The sequence below is a fragment of the Nerophis ophidion genome, linkage group LG11 (assembly GCF_033978795.1).
Source record: "Nerophis ophidion isolate RoL-2023_Sa linkage group LG11, RoL_Noph_v1.0, whole genome shotgun sequence".
NCBI classification, from domain to species: domain Eukaryota; kingdom Metazoa; phylum Chordata; class Actinopteri; order Syngnathiformes; family Syngnathidae; genus Nerophis; species Nerophis ophidion.
In genome coordinates, this window is record NC_084621.1 from 47,689,240 (window position 1) to 47,706,173 (window position 16,934).

The window sequence follows — 16,934 nt, forward strand, 5'->3', positions numbered from 1 at the left end:
ATCTAAATAGGTAATTTTTCATAGCTAATTGTACAGGTCTTGCAATGGTCGTGTGGAAAGAAAGAGAAGAGAGAAAGAAACTGGCAAACTTAAGTCATTATTTCCATATGCAGTTCACTGGTGAGAAAAGTTGGACTTATGACAGAAGCCCATCCAACCATCCTGACATCAATCCAACCAACCCTCCGTCCATCCATCCATCCATCCCTCCATAATAAGCAGTGGCGGGCTGTGCGTTTCCCACCTAGGCCTTCAGTGATCTCCAACTTCAATAATTAGCTCTTAAAAATACCATAATTGATGTCACCACATGACCATTGCTGGAGAAATACTACACAGGAACACATTTTCACCCTACTGGGCATTGAATCACATCAACTGTATATAAAACAGGTTATTTTCTGGCGCATTCAAAAATCTATTAAATTGCATCATCAATTAAAACATATACTGTAAATTACTCCGCTTTGCTTATGCAACTTCCAGTCAATAAAGTTTGATTCAAAGTACACACTTCTCCAAGATTTATTAACTGCCCTGACCACAGGATGGCGAAAAATGCACATTTAACAATGTTAATTAAATGACAAGGATGACACACTTTAACAACAAGAGTTTACAAATTTTAGTTGTAACAGAACAGCGACTGTCAACAATTTGTAATCTGAATGGCTATCGCAACTGTCTCTCAACTCTATGTGTTCACAAATTCCTCTTTAAGTATGATCATAATTTCTGGTTATGGTTCGCTAGCCTTCCTGGCCCTGACGGCACACCACTGACAATAAGAATATATAACGTTTATAGCAGAGATTCTCAACTGACGAGTCACGGTCCTCAGTTTGTTAGGGATGTGATGTCCGCAAACGAGTCAAATCTTTTAAACTGCTGAACAGTGAGAACCGATTCACAATTTGGAGTCATTCGCTTAGGAGCCGTTTTTACCCGCGCATCTCAATCATTTAGAATATGTTGAAAAATCAATCAATCAATCAATCAATGATTATTTATGTAGCCCTAAATCACTAGTGTCTCAAAGGGCTGCACAAACCACAACACAAACCACAACAACATCCTCGGTAGAGCCCACATAAGGGCAAGGAACACTCACACCCAGTGGGACGTCGGTGACAATGATGACTATGAGAAACCTTGGAGAGGACCCCATATGTGGCCAACACTAGGTGAGAGTTACATGCGTCTACTGAGGTAGCATCTCGAACTGTTACCGGGAGGGCATTCCAAAGTACTGGAGCCCGAACGGAAAACGCTCTAAAGCCCATAGACTTTTTTAGGGGTTCTGGGAATCACTAATAAGCCGGAGTCCTTTGAACGCAGATTTCTTGCCAGGACATATGGTACAATACAATGGGCAAGATAGGCTGGAGCTAGACCGTGTAGTATTTTATACGTAAGTAGTAAAACCTAAAAGTCCCATCTCAAGTGCACAGGAATCCAGTGCAGGCGAGCCATTATAGGCGTAATATGATTAAACTTTCTTGTTCTTGATTTGATTTCAGGAGTTTAGTGAAGACAAAGAGACCAATTAAAGGTTTGAGAAGTTTTTGCTGTTTGAAAATGTTTTGGACAGAATCCAAATTATTGAATGGGTGATAAAAAGAAGGGGTCATTGTATGACTTGTTTCCACATTTAAAACTTGTTTTTGTGGTCTACATAACATGTAATTGTCGGTCTTTATTCGCCATTTTGCATAGATTTTGTTTTACGGTGTAATGGTACAGGGGAGAAGAAGACGGCACTGAGGCAGGGACGTCGTTTAGCCTTAGGCGTGTTTATTATCATGAGAATATGACGTGTGTAATCAAACAGAATATGTAGTGTGCGACTATGTGATGCGACTAACTGGAGAGTGTTACTGGAAAGTGTTGAAGGTGCGTGCTGAGGAGAATGCGGAAGTCCAGAGAGAGCGAGGCTGGATTGGAGGTCCGTGGGCAAGCGAGAGGTCTCAAGGTCCGTGGGCAGGCAAGAGGTTGAGATCCAGGTAGGCAGCAAGAATTCCGATGGAATTCCAGGGAGTCCAGAAACACAGTTCGAATCCAGGGAACAAAGGAAGGCTGCGGGACAATGCAACAGGACATAACACAATGATCACAGAGGTGGGGAAACACATTGAGCGAGTAGACACATGAAAAAGGAGCTCTTCTGTACAATACAGGTAGCTACGTTCTGGCGCTGGGACGCAAGACTGGCTGGTCTAAGTAGCGTGTGGTGTCCTCATCAGTGTCAGGTGTGTTGATTAGTGAGTGAGATCAGAGCTGGAGAGGAACGCCCGTGGGCGTGTCCAGAGGCGCGCTCAGAGGAACGCACTGAAGAAAGCGCAGTGGCGTGCGCTTAACCCGTAACACACGGACCATCTTCAAACCTTTTTCTGACGGTTTATTCAGAATGCACCGTTTTGTGGGGGTCTTATTTATGTGCCAAGGCCCTCCTCCCAGGCCGGGCTCCCTTCCGCTCCCATCAGCCATGTTGTAATTTTTAGTGCTTTTGTACGGATTCTACTGACGGATATAAGTTGAAACTGTATGCTACTTTGTATTAAAAATAGCAACGGCAGAGGATTTTATCATGCATGTGCATGTACGAGCCAATATGCCCCACAACAAGCAAATGGAGAAAAATAAGGAACTTATTGACAAGTTTGGACTACAACTGAATAAAAATGGCGCAAAGCTCTTTGGGTAAACCACTACAACAGGGGTCGGAAACCTTTTTGGCTGAGAGAGCCATGAAAGCCAAATATTTCAAAATGTATTCCCGTGAGAGCCATATAATATTTTTTAACACTGAATACGACTAAATGCGTGCATTTTTAAGACCAACATTTTTTGTGTATAATAAGTCTCTTATTCTTTTTGTTAACATTGTTATTCTAAAGCTAACCTATAATAAATATAATACTTATTACCATTAATGCAACATCTTGAACAGGTGCGGTAGAAAACGGATGGTTGGATTAAAATGCATGAGAAGGTTTTATAATTTGAACGTTATTTTCAACACTGTGATTACCAGCGGAATTATTCATTACTTATTGTGTTAAGCAATGTCAGCTAAGATTTATCTGAGAGCCAGATGCAGTCATCAAAAGAGCCACATTTGGCTCTAGAGCAGTAGTTCTTAACCTTGTTGGTGGTACCGAACCCCACCAGTTTGATATTCACATTCACCCAACCCTTCTTTAGTGAAAAACAAAATGTATTTTCTTGATTTAATCTTAATTTGTAAATATTAGTCATGGAATGATGTTATTATGGTAAATAAATACTAATAAAGATATATTTTACAAACAGAAAGTTACAGTAATGTACACATGATCCCATGTTTACATCTCATCGTGCAACATGTGAATGTTTTGGTGGGACCTAAATGCGATATCTGAAAGGGCTACAAATTATTTCCAAAGCAGGACCCCCCACCTAGTACACAGCTCGTGGCGCAGTGGAAGAGTGGCCGTGCGCAACCCGAGGGTCACTGGTTCAAACCCCACCTATTACCAACCTCATCACGTCCGTTGTGTCCTGAGCAAGACACTTCACCCTTGCTCCTGATGGGTGCTGGTTAGCGCCTTGCATGGCAGCTCGCTCCATCGGTGTGTGAATGTGTGTGTGAATGGGTGAATGTGGAAGTAGTGTCAAAGCCCTTTGAGTACCTTGAAGGTAGAAAAGCGCTATACAAGAACACTTTTATCATTTATCAGTTATTGTCATTATAAGTGGGCCAAAAAACTTATATTAGAAAATAATCTCATGAAAATGACTGCTGTCATTTGATTATAATAATAAAACATTCAACTTGTTATTTAACCATTTTTGGGACTGGTGTGGCCACAATGCATGTGCACGTCTGACGTCGCTCACATGTGCTCCACTGAGTGCTTCAGGAGATTTTGCGTTTGGTCAAGCATATTGAAAATTAGAGGGAACATTGTTTGGGGGTATCCATAATACGCCGATAGAGAGAAGGTTTTATATACACGATGAGTGGGGTGTGTCTTGACCTTCGCGGCAGAGGCTCCGTTGAACCCCTGAGGCCGACTCACCGAGCCCCTAGGGCTTGATCGAACCCAGGTTAAGAACCAGTGCTCTAGAGCCATAGGTTCCTTACCCCTGCTCTACAATATCTGCTGAGGTAAAAAGGCAAAATACGTCGCTAAAGTCTCTGGTTTGATTTAAAATTTTGGGACTTATGGGCATCCAAATACACAAGAACAGGTACCAACCTGTAAGAAAAGTTGTTTTTTTGCATAGTAAAAACTGTTAAAATGACATGTTGTTAAAAGTAATAGAAGAGAATAGAATATACCTATGTAAAACAATTTCAGAAGATTCATCCAAAAAGTTGACCCATTAAGTGCTCTGTGAGACCAATTTGATCAAATAATTTTCAAACATTTTTTTTGTAAATGCATACATTCACGCCTCTTGTGATTTGAAATGGAATCAATTTTAAATAAAACAGCCACGGTTCAAAGTAGGTATAGACACATTTTTGTGTTGATACTTATAAAGCAAAATGTATTTTCACTTTCTTTATCACCCATGTAAAATATTATATCCACAAATGCAAATGCTCAAAGAGAACACCTCAAATAAAAACTGGACACTAGAAAAGCTATTAAAAATTCAGATATTATAATTGATTCAAGTTTTTAAATTTTCCTCTTTCAAATTACTTATGAGTTATATTTTGCGCCACTCTTTATTATTTTGTATCAGGGGTTAGTGCTTCTGCCTCACAATACGAAGGTCCTGAGTAGTCAGGGTTCAATCCCAGGCTCGGGATCTTTCTGTGTGGAGTTTGTATGTTCTCCCCGTGGCAGCGTGGGTTCCCTCCGGGTACTCCAGCTTCCTCCCAACTCCAAAAACATGCACCTTGGGATAGGTTGATTGGCAACACTAGATTGGCCTTTGTGTGTGAATGTGAGTGTGAATGTTGTCTGTTTATCTGTGTTGGCCTTGCAATGAGCTGGCGACTTGTCCAGGGTGTACGCCGCCTTCCGCCCGTATGCAGCTGAGATAGGCTCCAGCACCCCCCGCAACCCCGAACGGGACAAGCAGTAGAAAATGGATGGATGGATGTGCATTGCACTTTTATATGTGATATATATTGTACGTTTGTACTTCTTTTCCTACAAAGTTTGTATATTTAAAACAGTTGCATTTATTTTTTTATTTGAGCATTAACCGGCAGTTTACAACAGTGAACACATTTTAATACATTATGAGATACTAAATGTAAATTTATTTTGCTATAAACTGTAATCCTAAAAAAATGATATATTTCAGTCTGTTTTTTTGTATTGTGTTGTATTAATGACCAAATTGCACCTGCTATTAGGTGGGTCCTGCAGCCAAACCAATGGAGAACCACTGCTTTAAAAACAAATATGCAGGGAAAAATATTCATTCTTCGCTCCACACATTTTTTCAATTCGTCAGCCAGAAAGTTGAGTATCTGCTTCTTTTTACACTAACTGTACGGACTGTTACCGTGTTGATTTATGTCTGTGAAAGTAATAAATAAAGGAGACAAGGTGGCTCGTTTATTTGTCTTCAGGTAAAAACCGAATCTAAATTGAGGTTTGTTGTCGCTTGTGGTTTTAGTGAATTATACAAATAATCTAAAAGTCAAACTCCCGCAGTTGTTAACATGATGTTCATGGTTTAGGATTAAAATCCTCCACTGGCAGAAAATTGTTCAACAGTTTTGCGGTTTCATCTTGAAGCTTCTCAAGTCACTGTTGAACAGATAAGTGGGGTGTATATCTGCGCTTAGAAGTCTCGTTCTATCTCGCTTTAGAGCCAGCAGAAATGCAATTAAACACAGCAAAGTCCCGGCTAATTGGAAAATATATATCTATTTTCATGTATTTCAAGTCAGTGGGGCTGCATATTACATGTGAAGTTAATCACAGCGTCTACTTGCTAATTCACTTTGATGAATTGCAGACGAGGCAGGGAAAAAAAAGACAAGACAGTACGTGGACAAGATAAGCAGGCAGAAATATGATTTAAAAATCTATATTTCATCAGTGGTTGTCCTTTATAAGACTAAAACAAATCAAGTTTGCTGTTTTTTCTCCTATTCAAAGATGTGATGACAAAGAAGACATTGACAATACTTGTAATTAAGTCAGCTTGTGAAAATGCAGGAAAGAAACATGACTGAGATTAAATTAAATGAATTTTCGCTGCAAACTTTTAACTCACTTTTCGCAGATTTATCTAATTTTCATCACATTTAAGTTTAAATTAAATGTTGACTCTAAATTTCATGTATACTTGTTTAATCTAAACTTAAATCTTAAATATACATGTATATGTTAATTTTAAACCTTTTTCTTAAATCTAAACCTAAATGTTAAAGTTAAAGTACCACTGATAGTTACACACACACTAGGTAGGAAGAAATGACCCTCTGTATTTGACCCATCCCCGTGTTCCACCCCCTGGTAGGTGAGGTGAGCAGTGAGCAGCAGCGGTGGCCGCGCTCAGGAATCATTTAATCGAAATGTTAAATACAAATCAAAATGTTAAATCTAAATCTAAATGTGAGTGCTAAATGTTAAATTCAAACCTGAATGTTTAATGTGAACTTAAAATCTTAATTGTAAATCTAAATGTAAACACTAAATATTGAATCTAAACCTAAATATTGACTCTGAACCTAAATGGTATATCTAAACCTACATCTTAAATCTAAATCTCAATGTTAAATCTGAACATAAATCTTAAATCTAAATCTGCAAAGCCTCACCCACACCTCTGCCTCTCAGAGCAGACACTCCTACACCCTACTTAATGTAAAACAAAGAAACATGACCAATGCTTAATGACAAGTAATGCAAATAATGTTGCGTGATTTTGAAAAATGTTTGCTCCGAACATGTGCGTGTGTATTGTGTGTTCCATAAAGACAATTAGACACTCAAACATGTCAACGGTGCACGTCCGCGTTTGACAATTAATATACAAACCCCGTTTCCATATGAGTTGGGAAATTTTGTTAGATGTAATTATAAACGGAATACAATGATTTGGAAATCCTTTTCAACCCATATTCAATTAAATGCACTACAAAGACAAGATATTTGATTTTTAAACTCATAAACTTTTTTTTTTTGCAAATAATAATTAACTTAGAATTTCATGGCTGCAACATGTGCCAAAGTAGTTGGGAAAGGGAATGTTCACTACTGTGTTACATCACCTTTTCTTTGAACAACACGCATTAAACGTTTGGGAACTGAGGAAACTAATTGTTGAAGCTTTGAAAGTGGAATTCTTTCACATTCTGGTTTTATGTAAAGCTTCAGTCGTTCAACAGTCCGGGGTCTCCGCTGTCATATTTTAAGCTTCATAATGCGCCACACATTTTCGATGGGAGACAGGTCTGGACTGCAGGCGGGCCAGGAAAGTACCCGCACTCTTTTTTTCCGAAGCCACGCTGTTGTAACACGTGCTGAATGTGGCTCGGCATTGTCTTGCAAAAATAAGCAGGGGTGTCCATGAAAAAGATGGCACTTATATGGCAGCTTATGTTGTTCCAAAACCTGTATGTACCTTTCATCTTTAATGGTGCCTTCACAGATGTGTAAGTTACCCATGCCTTGGGCACTAATGCACCGCCATACCATCACAGATGCCGGCTTTTGAACTTTGCGTCGATAACAGTCTGGATGGTTCGCTTCCCCTTTGGTCCGGATGATACGATGTCGAATATTTCCAAAAACAATTTGAAATGTGCACTCGTCAGACCACAGAACACTTTTCCACTTTGCATCAGTCAATCTTAGATGATCTCGGACCCAGAGAAGCCGCTGGCGTTTCTGGATGTTGTTGATAAATGGCTTTCGCTTTGCATAGTAGAGCTTTAACTTGCACTTACAGATGTAGCGACGAACTGTATTTAGTGACAGTGGTTTTCTGAAGTGTTCCTGAGCCCATTTGGTGATATCCTTTAGAGATTGATGTCGGTTTTGATATAGTGCCGTCTGAGGGATCGAAGGTCACGGTCATTCAATGTTGATTTCCGGCCACGCCGCTTACCCTTTTGATGTTATTATGGACTGTAGATGTTGAAACCCCGAAATTTCTTGCAATTGCACTTTGAGAAAAGTTGTTCTTAAACTGTTTGACTATTTGCTCACGCAGTTGTGGACAAAGGGGTGTACCTCGCCCCATCCTTTCTTGTGAAAGACTGAGCATTTTTTGGGAAGCTGTTTTTATACCCAATTAAGGGCACCCACTTGTTGGCACCCACATGTTCCCAATTTTCCTGCACACCTTGGGATGTTTCAAATAAGTTTTTGATGAGCATTCCTCAACTTTATCAGTATTCATTTCCACCTTTCCTAACTTCTTTTTCACGTGTTGCTGGCATCAAATTCTAAAGTTAATGATTATTTGCAAAAAAATAAAAACGTTTATCAGTTTGAACATTAAATATGTTGTCTTTGTAGCATATTCAGCTGAATATGGGTTTAAAATTATTTGCAAATCAGTGTATTCTGTTTATATTTACATTTAACACAATTTCCCAACTCATTTACACCGAGGCATGCAGTGTGCATGATTACACATATTTATTTTTGTATGTGTGTTTCATTTCATTGCGCTGTTACTTCTTAATTGTGTCACATACAAACTGTACTATCGCTGTAAACAACGTGGCCACTGTCATTAAAGTTTGCTGTAAGCAGCAGTCAGCTGACAGAATTGATTTGGATCTTCATAAAGACTATTTCTTTATTGTGAGCAAAATGGTAAAAGCACTATTATAGTAAAGCTTTTGCTTCAGTTTGTAAAGCACAACACAATGCAATAGGACACCAATCTGTACTGACTGAAAAACATGAACAATCATATCACAGTACATAAATATCGGCCCACATTTCATGTTTTATTGTACGCAGCTAGCTCGGCACTACATGTAGTTGTAACAACAGGCATGATGTGCTGCATGTATCATGATCAATATTAAAGTGACTCACTCGATGGACAGTTGTGTGTTTGGTCCAGCTGGCTGGGGATGTTTGGGGAGACAGTTGGCTCCAAGTAACCCATTTTCAGCCTCAAGTCATCCTACTTTCACTTCTTTCTGCTCCAATGTTTCACCCTCTGTTGGTGTTTACTTCTTAAAGCAGCAGTTCATCCTCCGTATTTTCAGCTTCAAAAAGATACGATTGTGAATCCTCATTTGTCCAAAAATAGTCTTTTTTGTTGTTTGTTACCCAGTCTGCCATAATTACAACACACTCGCGTTTGTTTGCAAAAGTAGCAACACACATTTGTTGCCAGAAGTCAGAAATGCGTTGCTATGGGAATGGAAATAAATGCGCTGAGGAAATTAGTGTGAAATGAATATGGTAAATATTGTGCATATTACTTATTGTTATGAACATGTCTGTTTGTACATTATATATAACTTTGCAGTGCGTATATTAAATACTGATGGAGGGTTTTGAAGTTTTTTAAGAGCGCTTTGAAAGCTGCAACGGACACTTCCATTATCGACATCGTGAAACCGGTTTTTAATCATCTTTCAAATCCTAAAAAATAGACGTGTATTCTTGTCTCTCATGATGATTGTGAATGATAGTCAAAACTCCAAAAACAGTACAGTTCCTCTTTTAAGTCACCCAGCATGCCGTGTAAAATTACAAAAGGATGTTGCTGAACAGAACATATGTCTAATATTTTTTAATCAAGTCAGTTCAAATATTTTGAGATACACACGTAGGATGGAGGATTGTATTCTGCCCATCGCCCGTCTTTGCAGTGGCAGCTCTGATCCTGCAGACGTGTGTGTAATTCAGTTTGCACATACTTTTCAGAAGTGCTAAATAAAGACGGTAATTTAGGTGCCGCAATTACTTTCTGGTTTAGTAAATCAGAATGCATGTGCTTAATAATTATATTTGCATCTTCTCCTCGCAGTACTTTGGCCGTTCTAACGTTCAGCATATATTTTGCATATTAATGATTATAGAGACACAAAATGTATTGCAATTCTCTTTGCGCACGTTTCAGTAGATCAGCTCTGTGTGTGCTAGTGTTGTTCCGATACCAATATTTTGGTACCAGTACCGGATACTTTACATTAGTTTTGGATGATACTACAAATCTGGGTATCAAGCCGTTACAGGATCATCCATTGCTCATATTCAAACTCCTCATGTGTCCAGGGACATATTTCCTGAGTTTATAAACATAATATCTTCTTTTTTTTTTTTAAACGAAAGAAGATGTTGTGATGCCGAAAAATATTGACGTAATCATAGTGGTATCGACGAGATACGCTATTGTACTTGGTATCATTACAGTGGATGTTATGAGTAGATGCACCAATGGTGTTTGTTTACATTTTGATGCCGAATACGGTTTATTAGTATCGTGGTACCATACTAATATTGGTATACCGGTATGTAAGTACGGTATACATGTTTTAGAACACGCGGTATACATGTTTTAGTATACGCAAACCTCTAGTAAATCAAGCCCCAAATACGGTGTTTATTACACACCAGCTGTTCGATTGTCCATCCATCCATCCATCATCTTCCGCTTATCCGAGGTCGGGTCGCGGGGGCAGCAGCCTAAGCAGGGAAGCCCAGACTTCCCTATCTCCAGCCACTTCGTCTAGCTCTTCCCGGGGGATCCCGAGGCGTTCCCAGGCCAGCCGGGAGACATAGTCTTTCCAACGTGTCCTGGGTCTTCCCCGTGGCCTCCTACCAGCTGGACGTGCCCTAAACACATCCCTAGGGAGGCGTTCGGGTGGCATCCTGACCAGATGCCCGAACCACCTCATCTGGCTCCTCTCGATGTGGAGGAGCAGCGGCTTTACGTTGAGCTCCTCCCGGATGGCAGAGCTTCTCACCCTATCTCTAAGGGAGAGCCCCGCCACCCGGCGGAGGAAACTCATTTCGGCCGCTTGTACCCGTGATCTTATCCTTTCAGTCATGACCCAAAGCTCATGACCATAGGTGAGGATGGGAACGTAGATCGACCGGTAAATTGAGAGCTTTGCCTTCCGGCTCAGCTCCTTCTTCACCACAACGGATCGATACAACGTCCGCATTACTGAAGACGCCGCACCGATCCGCCTGTCGATCTCACGATCCACTCCTCCCCCACTCGTGAACAAGACTCCTAGGTACTTGAACTCCTCCACTTGGGGCAGGGTCTCCTCCCCAACCCGGAGATGGCACTCCACCCTTTTCCGGGCGAGAACCATGGACTCGGACTTGGAGGTGCTGATTCTCATTCCGGTCGCTTCACACTCGGCTGCGAACCGATCCAGTGAGAGCTGAAGATCCCGGCCAGATGAAGCCATCAGGACTACATCATCTGCAAAAAGCAGAGACCTAATCCCGTGGCCACCAAACCGGAACCCCTCAACGCCTTGACTGCGCCTAGAAATTCTGTCCATAAAAGTTATGAACAGAATCGGTGACAAAGGACAGCCTTGGCGGAGTCCAACCTTCACTGGAAACGTGTCCGACTTACTGCCAGCAATGCGGACCAAGCTCTGACACTGATCATACAGGGAGCGGACTGCCACAATAAGACATTCCGATACCCCATACTCTCTGAGCACTCCCCACAGGACTTCCCGAGGGACACGGTCGAATGCCTTCTCCAAGTCCACAAAGCACATGTAGACTGGTTGGGCAAACTCCCATGCACCCTCAAGAACCCTGCCGAGAGTATAGAGCTGGTCCACAGTTCCACGACCAGGACGAAAACCACACTGTTCCTCCTGAATCCGAGGTTCGACTATCCGGCGAAGCCTCCTCTCCAGTACACCTGAATAAACCTTACCGGGAAGGCTGAGGAGTGTGATCCCACGATAGTTGGAACACACCCTCCGGTCCCCCTTCTTAAAGAGAGGGACCACCACCCCGGTCTGCCAATCCAGAGGTACCGCCCCCGATGTCCACGCGATGCTGCAGAGTCTTGTCAACCAAGACTGTTCGATTGTAATGTGCATATTAGTGTTGAAATCGCAAAGTAAAATTACTCCTGTTACTCGGTAGCATGTCTATGAAAAATCCAATGTATTTAGTAAACCAGGCCCTAAGAGTACTACAGTGCCTCCAAGTGTGATTTTTCTGTATTTATAGTCCAATCAGGCAAAGAATAATAAAAAATACATTACACATGCTGTATATTCTACAGCGAGGAAAGTCATGATGTAAATATGTTTCTAGAAATGATATTGGCGACAATGCTGACAAACAGAAAAAGCAACGCCCTCAGCCAGCGGCGATGAGCGCTCACTTGCTTGCGCAGTAGAGCTGACAGGAAATACTCGCTTCTGCCCTAATTGAGAAAACAAATACTGCACTGCATGCATGTCTCGTTTGGTTTTGATGACGTATTTATTCTGTACGCTCAGGACATACTGAACAGCAGTGCACTACACACAATCTAGTAAATTGGCATACGCACTAAGCAGACAGAAATGTCTATAGTGGCAGCCTCATATCAGCTTTCTGCAGTCTATATGATCAGGAACCATGAAAATTCGAAGACATTTACTTGAAAAAGTTCAAAAAACGATTGTGATCAGACATAAACTACGTTTAAAGGCCTAGGGTGTCCCGTCATTTTAGGAATTTTAAAGAATTTATTTGTAAATTATGGTGGAAAATAAGTATTTGGTAAACCATTCAAAGCGCTCACTGATGGAAGGAGGTTTTGGCTCAAAATGTCACGATACATGGCCCCATTCATTCTTTCCTTAACACGGATCAATCGTCCTGTCCCTTTAGCAGAAAAACAGCTCCAAAGCATGATGTTTCCACCCCCATGCTTCACAGTAGGTGTGGTGTTCTTGGGATGCAACTCAGTATTATTCTTCCTCCAAACACGACGAGTTAAGTTTATACCAAAATGGATAAATGGATGATACAGTAGAGGATTGGGAGAATGTCATGTGGTCAGATGAAACCAAAATAGAACTTTTGGTATAAACTCAACTCGTCGTGTTTGGAGGAAGAAGAATACTGAGTTGCATCCCAAGAACACCACACCTACTGTGAAGCATGGGGGTGGAAACATCATGCTGTGGGGCTGTTTTTCTGCTAAGGGGACAGGACGATTGATCCGTGTTAAGGAAAGAATGAATGGGGCCATGTATCGTGAGATTTTGAGCCAAAACTTCCTGACCAAATACTTATTTTCCACCATAATTTACAAATAAATTCTTTAAAATTCCTACAATCTGAATTCCTGGATTGTTTTTTACATTCTGTTTCTCACTGTTGAAGTGTACCTATGATGAAAATTACAGACCTCTGTCATCATTTTAAGTGGGAGAACTTGCACAATCGATGCCTGACTAAATACTTTTTTGCCCCACAGTATACATACATACACACTATATATATAATAGCAAACAATTATAATACTAAACAAGGGAATGGCGTGTTTAAACTAGATCCAAAGGTGTGTGTGTGTGCGACTATGTGTATGAATTAACTGTTGAGTGTTACTGTAAATGTTGAGCGAGAGGCAAGTCCAAAAGGGGGCAGGGCAGGCTCATAGATCCATGAATCAAGCAGCAAGTCGGGTGCTATAGCGGGGCGTAGGAGGTCCATGTCCAGTCTAGATGTCGAGATCCAAGAGGCAGTCAGGGAAGCAGAGGAACAAGGAATGACGAGACACACACCTTGTCAATGCGGGAACGGAGGTCTACAGCAGGATGGACAAGGAGGATACGAGACAATCAATATTACGCGGAAGAAAACACGGAGAGAGAGAGAGAGAGAATAAGGTTGCATAGAGCAAAATGATCGCTTACGGTACAGGAACAGAGGATTACGTTCTGGCCCTGTATAGCAGGTTGAGCAGGCTTATAAAGACAGGTCTGATCATCAACTCAAGGTGTGCTAATTGCTGATTGATTGCAGCCACCGGCTACAGCCTGAGTGACGTGTGTCCCGGGGTGCGCTACGTGGGCCTTATTGATGAGTGCGCAATGGCATGTGCCTGGGCCGTTACACCTTTGTTTATTTTGGGCTCCTGTTGAGCTGGCAAATCTGGAAAAATTATATTCAAAAAAAAAAAAAGGAAAAAAAAGAAAAACCACTTAAAAGCACACAAAGTAGCACTTAGCTAACGACTGAACAAGTACGGACATCCAAAAGTACGCCAACAATGGATGTGCTGCCAGGCACAAAATGGCTGCGCTGCAGGCACACAATGGGGTGGATGAAAGGTTTGTACACTGAGACAAGGTTTGTACAACACAACATTTTTTTTTTCCGGTTTGTGGTTTCTAAATCAAAACGTTTGTATAATGAGGGTTTATACATTGAGGTTCATCTGTTTCTTATATACTAGTCATGCATACTGCCTTGACGAGCAGACATTTAAATGCCTACTGAAATGAGATGTTCTTATTTAAAGTGTCATACTTGATCATTTTGCGATATTGCCATATTTTTGCTGAAAGGATTTAGTAGAGAACATCGACGACAAAGTTCGCAACTTTTGGTCGCTAATAGAAAAACCCTGCCTTTACCGGAATTCACAGACGATGACGTCACCCGTTGAGGGCTCCTCACATCCTGACATTGTTTTTAATGGGAGCCTCCAACAAAAAGAGCTATTCGGACCGAGAAAACGACAATTTCCCCATTAATTTGAGCGAGGATGAAAGATTTGTGAATTACGATATTGATAGTGAAGGAATAGAAAAAAAAACAAGTTAAAAAAAACGCGATTGCATTGGGACAGATTCAGATGTTTTTAGACACATTTACTAGGATAATTCTGGTAAATCCCTTATCTTTCTATTGTGTTGCTAGTGTTTTAGTGAGTTTAATAGTACCTGATAGTCGGAGGGGTTTGTCCACGGGTGTCTTGAGGCCAGTGTCTGATGGAAGTCAACGGCAGCTTTATGGACGGCACAAGCACAGCTGATATCCGGTAAGTGGCGACTTTTTACCACAATTTTCACCGAAAACTGCTGGTTGACATTTGGTCGGGATCCATGTTCTCTTGACCGCTCTGATCCATACTAAAGCTTCACCTCCGGGAATTTTAAACAAGGAATCACCGTGTGTTTGTGTGGCTAAAGGCTAAAGCTTCCCAACTCCATCTTTCTACTTTGACTTCTCCAATATTAATTGAACAAATTGCAAAAGATTCAGCAACACATATGTCCAAAATACTGTGTAATTATGCGGTTAAAGCAGACGACTTTTAGCTGTGTGTGTGCGCAGCGCTAATATTTCCTAACAGTCCGTGACGTCACGTGTAAACGTCATCATTCCGCGACGTTTTCAACAAGAAACTCCCGGGAAATTTTAAATTGCAATTTAGTAAACTAAACCGGCCGTATTGGCATGTGTTGCGATGTTAATATTTCATCATTGATATATAAACTGCGTGGTCGGTATTGGTGGGTTTCAGTAGGCCTTTAGTTGTTTTACAATTCAAATGCTTGCCAATGTGCTTCACTTCCTTAAAAGTCACTAAATGGTCTGCTTTGAATCGTGAAGCTGTTTAAGTTTTTCCATTTTCACTGCAATTAAAACATCTTGCAGCCTCACTTTTAACAGGAGTCTTTCAACATGTTCTCATACCTGAAGGACAGTTCTAACATTTTTTTTTTATTTTTTTTATGGTTAAGTCAAATCAGAAAAAAAATGTGTTTTTTAGATGTGAAAAATATCATGGCTTGCCTCTTTAAGCGACAAAATAGGAGGAAGTGAAATGTGGATATATTTTATTCTGTTATTCTCCTCATAATAATGTGCCAATTATCTTGGCAGATTTAAACTCCCGTTAGTTTTTTTGGGCATTTTGAGATGTGCCGTATTTTATTTTAATATGTGATAAGAAAGGAAGAAAGCAATGCCAAGACTTCATGCATTTGAGTCAAAGCTATCTTTCTTTTGCCAAGAGCAAAAAACAACACAGATCCATCTCCACTAGAAAAGCACATCAACTTAAAACAATGGATTACAGAAGTTGAAGGATATGAAAGAAATGAAAAAGTCTTCGTCTAATTGCTCTCAGTGGGAAGTAAACATTCATAAAGCAAGCAGGGATTAGGAATTAAGAGGCACACTGACGGGGGGGGGGTTTATCAGAACATAACGACAAAGAAGTCTTTAGAAAAAAGGAAATTTGGGTTTTGGACTTCAGGCAAAAAGCGTCCATCGCTCCTGAGTGACAAATCCGCTTGCTTTTTAAGATTCTCAGCCCTAAAACAAGCCCTTCATGCCCCTTTTCTCTTTTGCCTCCATATTTATCTGTCTCTCCTTTTGAACGCCCCTCATGCAGAGTCCCCTGTCTCACTTTCTCTTTTCTTTCCTTTAATTTTTTTTCTTTGAATAATTTACTGCAGCAGGGGAGGGTGGAAGTGCGTTTATTTTGAGTGTGTTTGCGCTTTAAACAGAATACTTAATGACTGCCGATGGGAAAGAGACTGCATTAATCCCATTTATGTTGAGACCTTTTACATGTACTGACACCCGTGGCAGACAGGCAGGGCCAAGATGTGTGTGTGTGTGTGTGTGTGCGTGTGTGTGCGTGCGTGCGTGCGTGTGTGTGTGTGTGTGTGTGTTTGTGTGCGTGTTTGGGGCATGTGGGCTCTTTCACCACATGCTCATGATCCCCTATCACATCTGTGCAAAGACACAACCTTATTACTGTGTGCGTGTGTGCGTGTGTGTGTGTGTGTGTGTGTGTGTGTGTGTGTGTGTGAGGCGTGAGGGAGAGAGAGGATCAAAATGCCAAACTCTGTGCATATATACTGTACCTCCACCCTCGATCAAGGCGAGGCCTTTGGGGGACCCCCACCCCCAACTTCCCTCCCACTCACTCTCAGAGTTGATTTGAAAAACCTCCTGATGAAATGCACATCTTTCAAAGTGCACATCTTCAATGCTATTGGG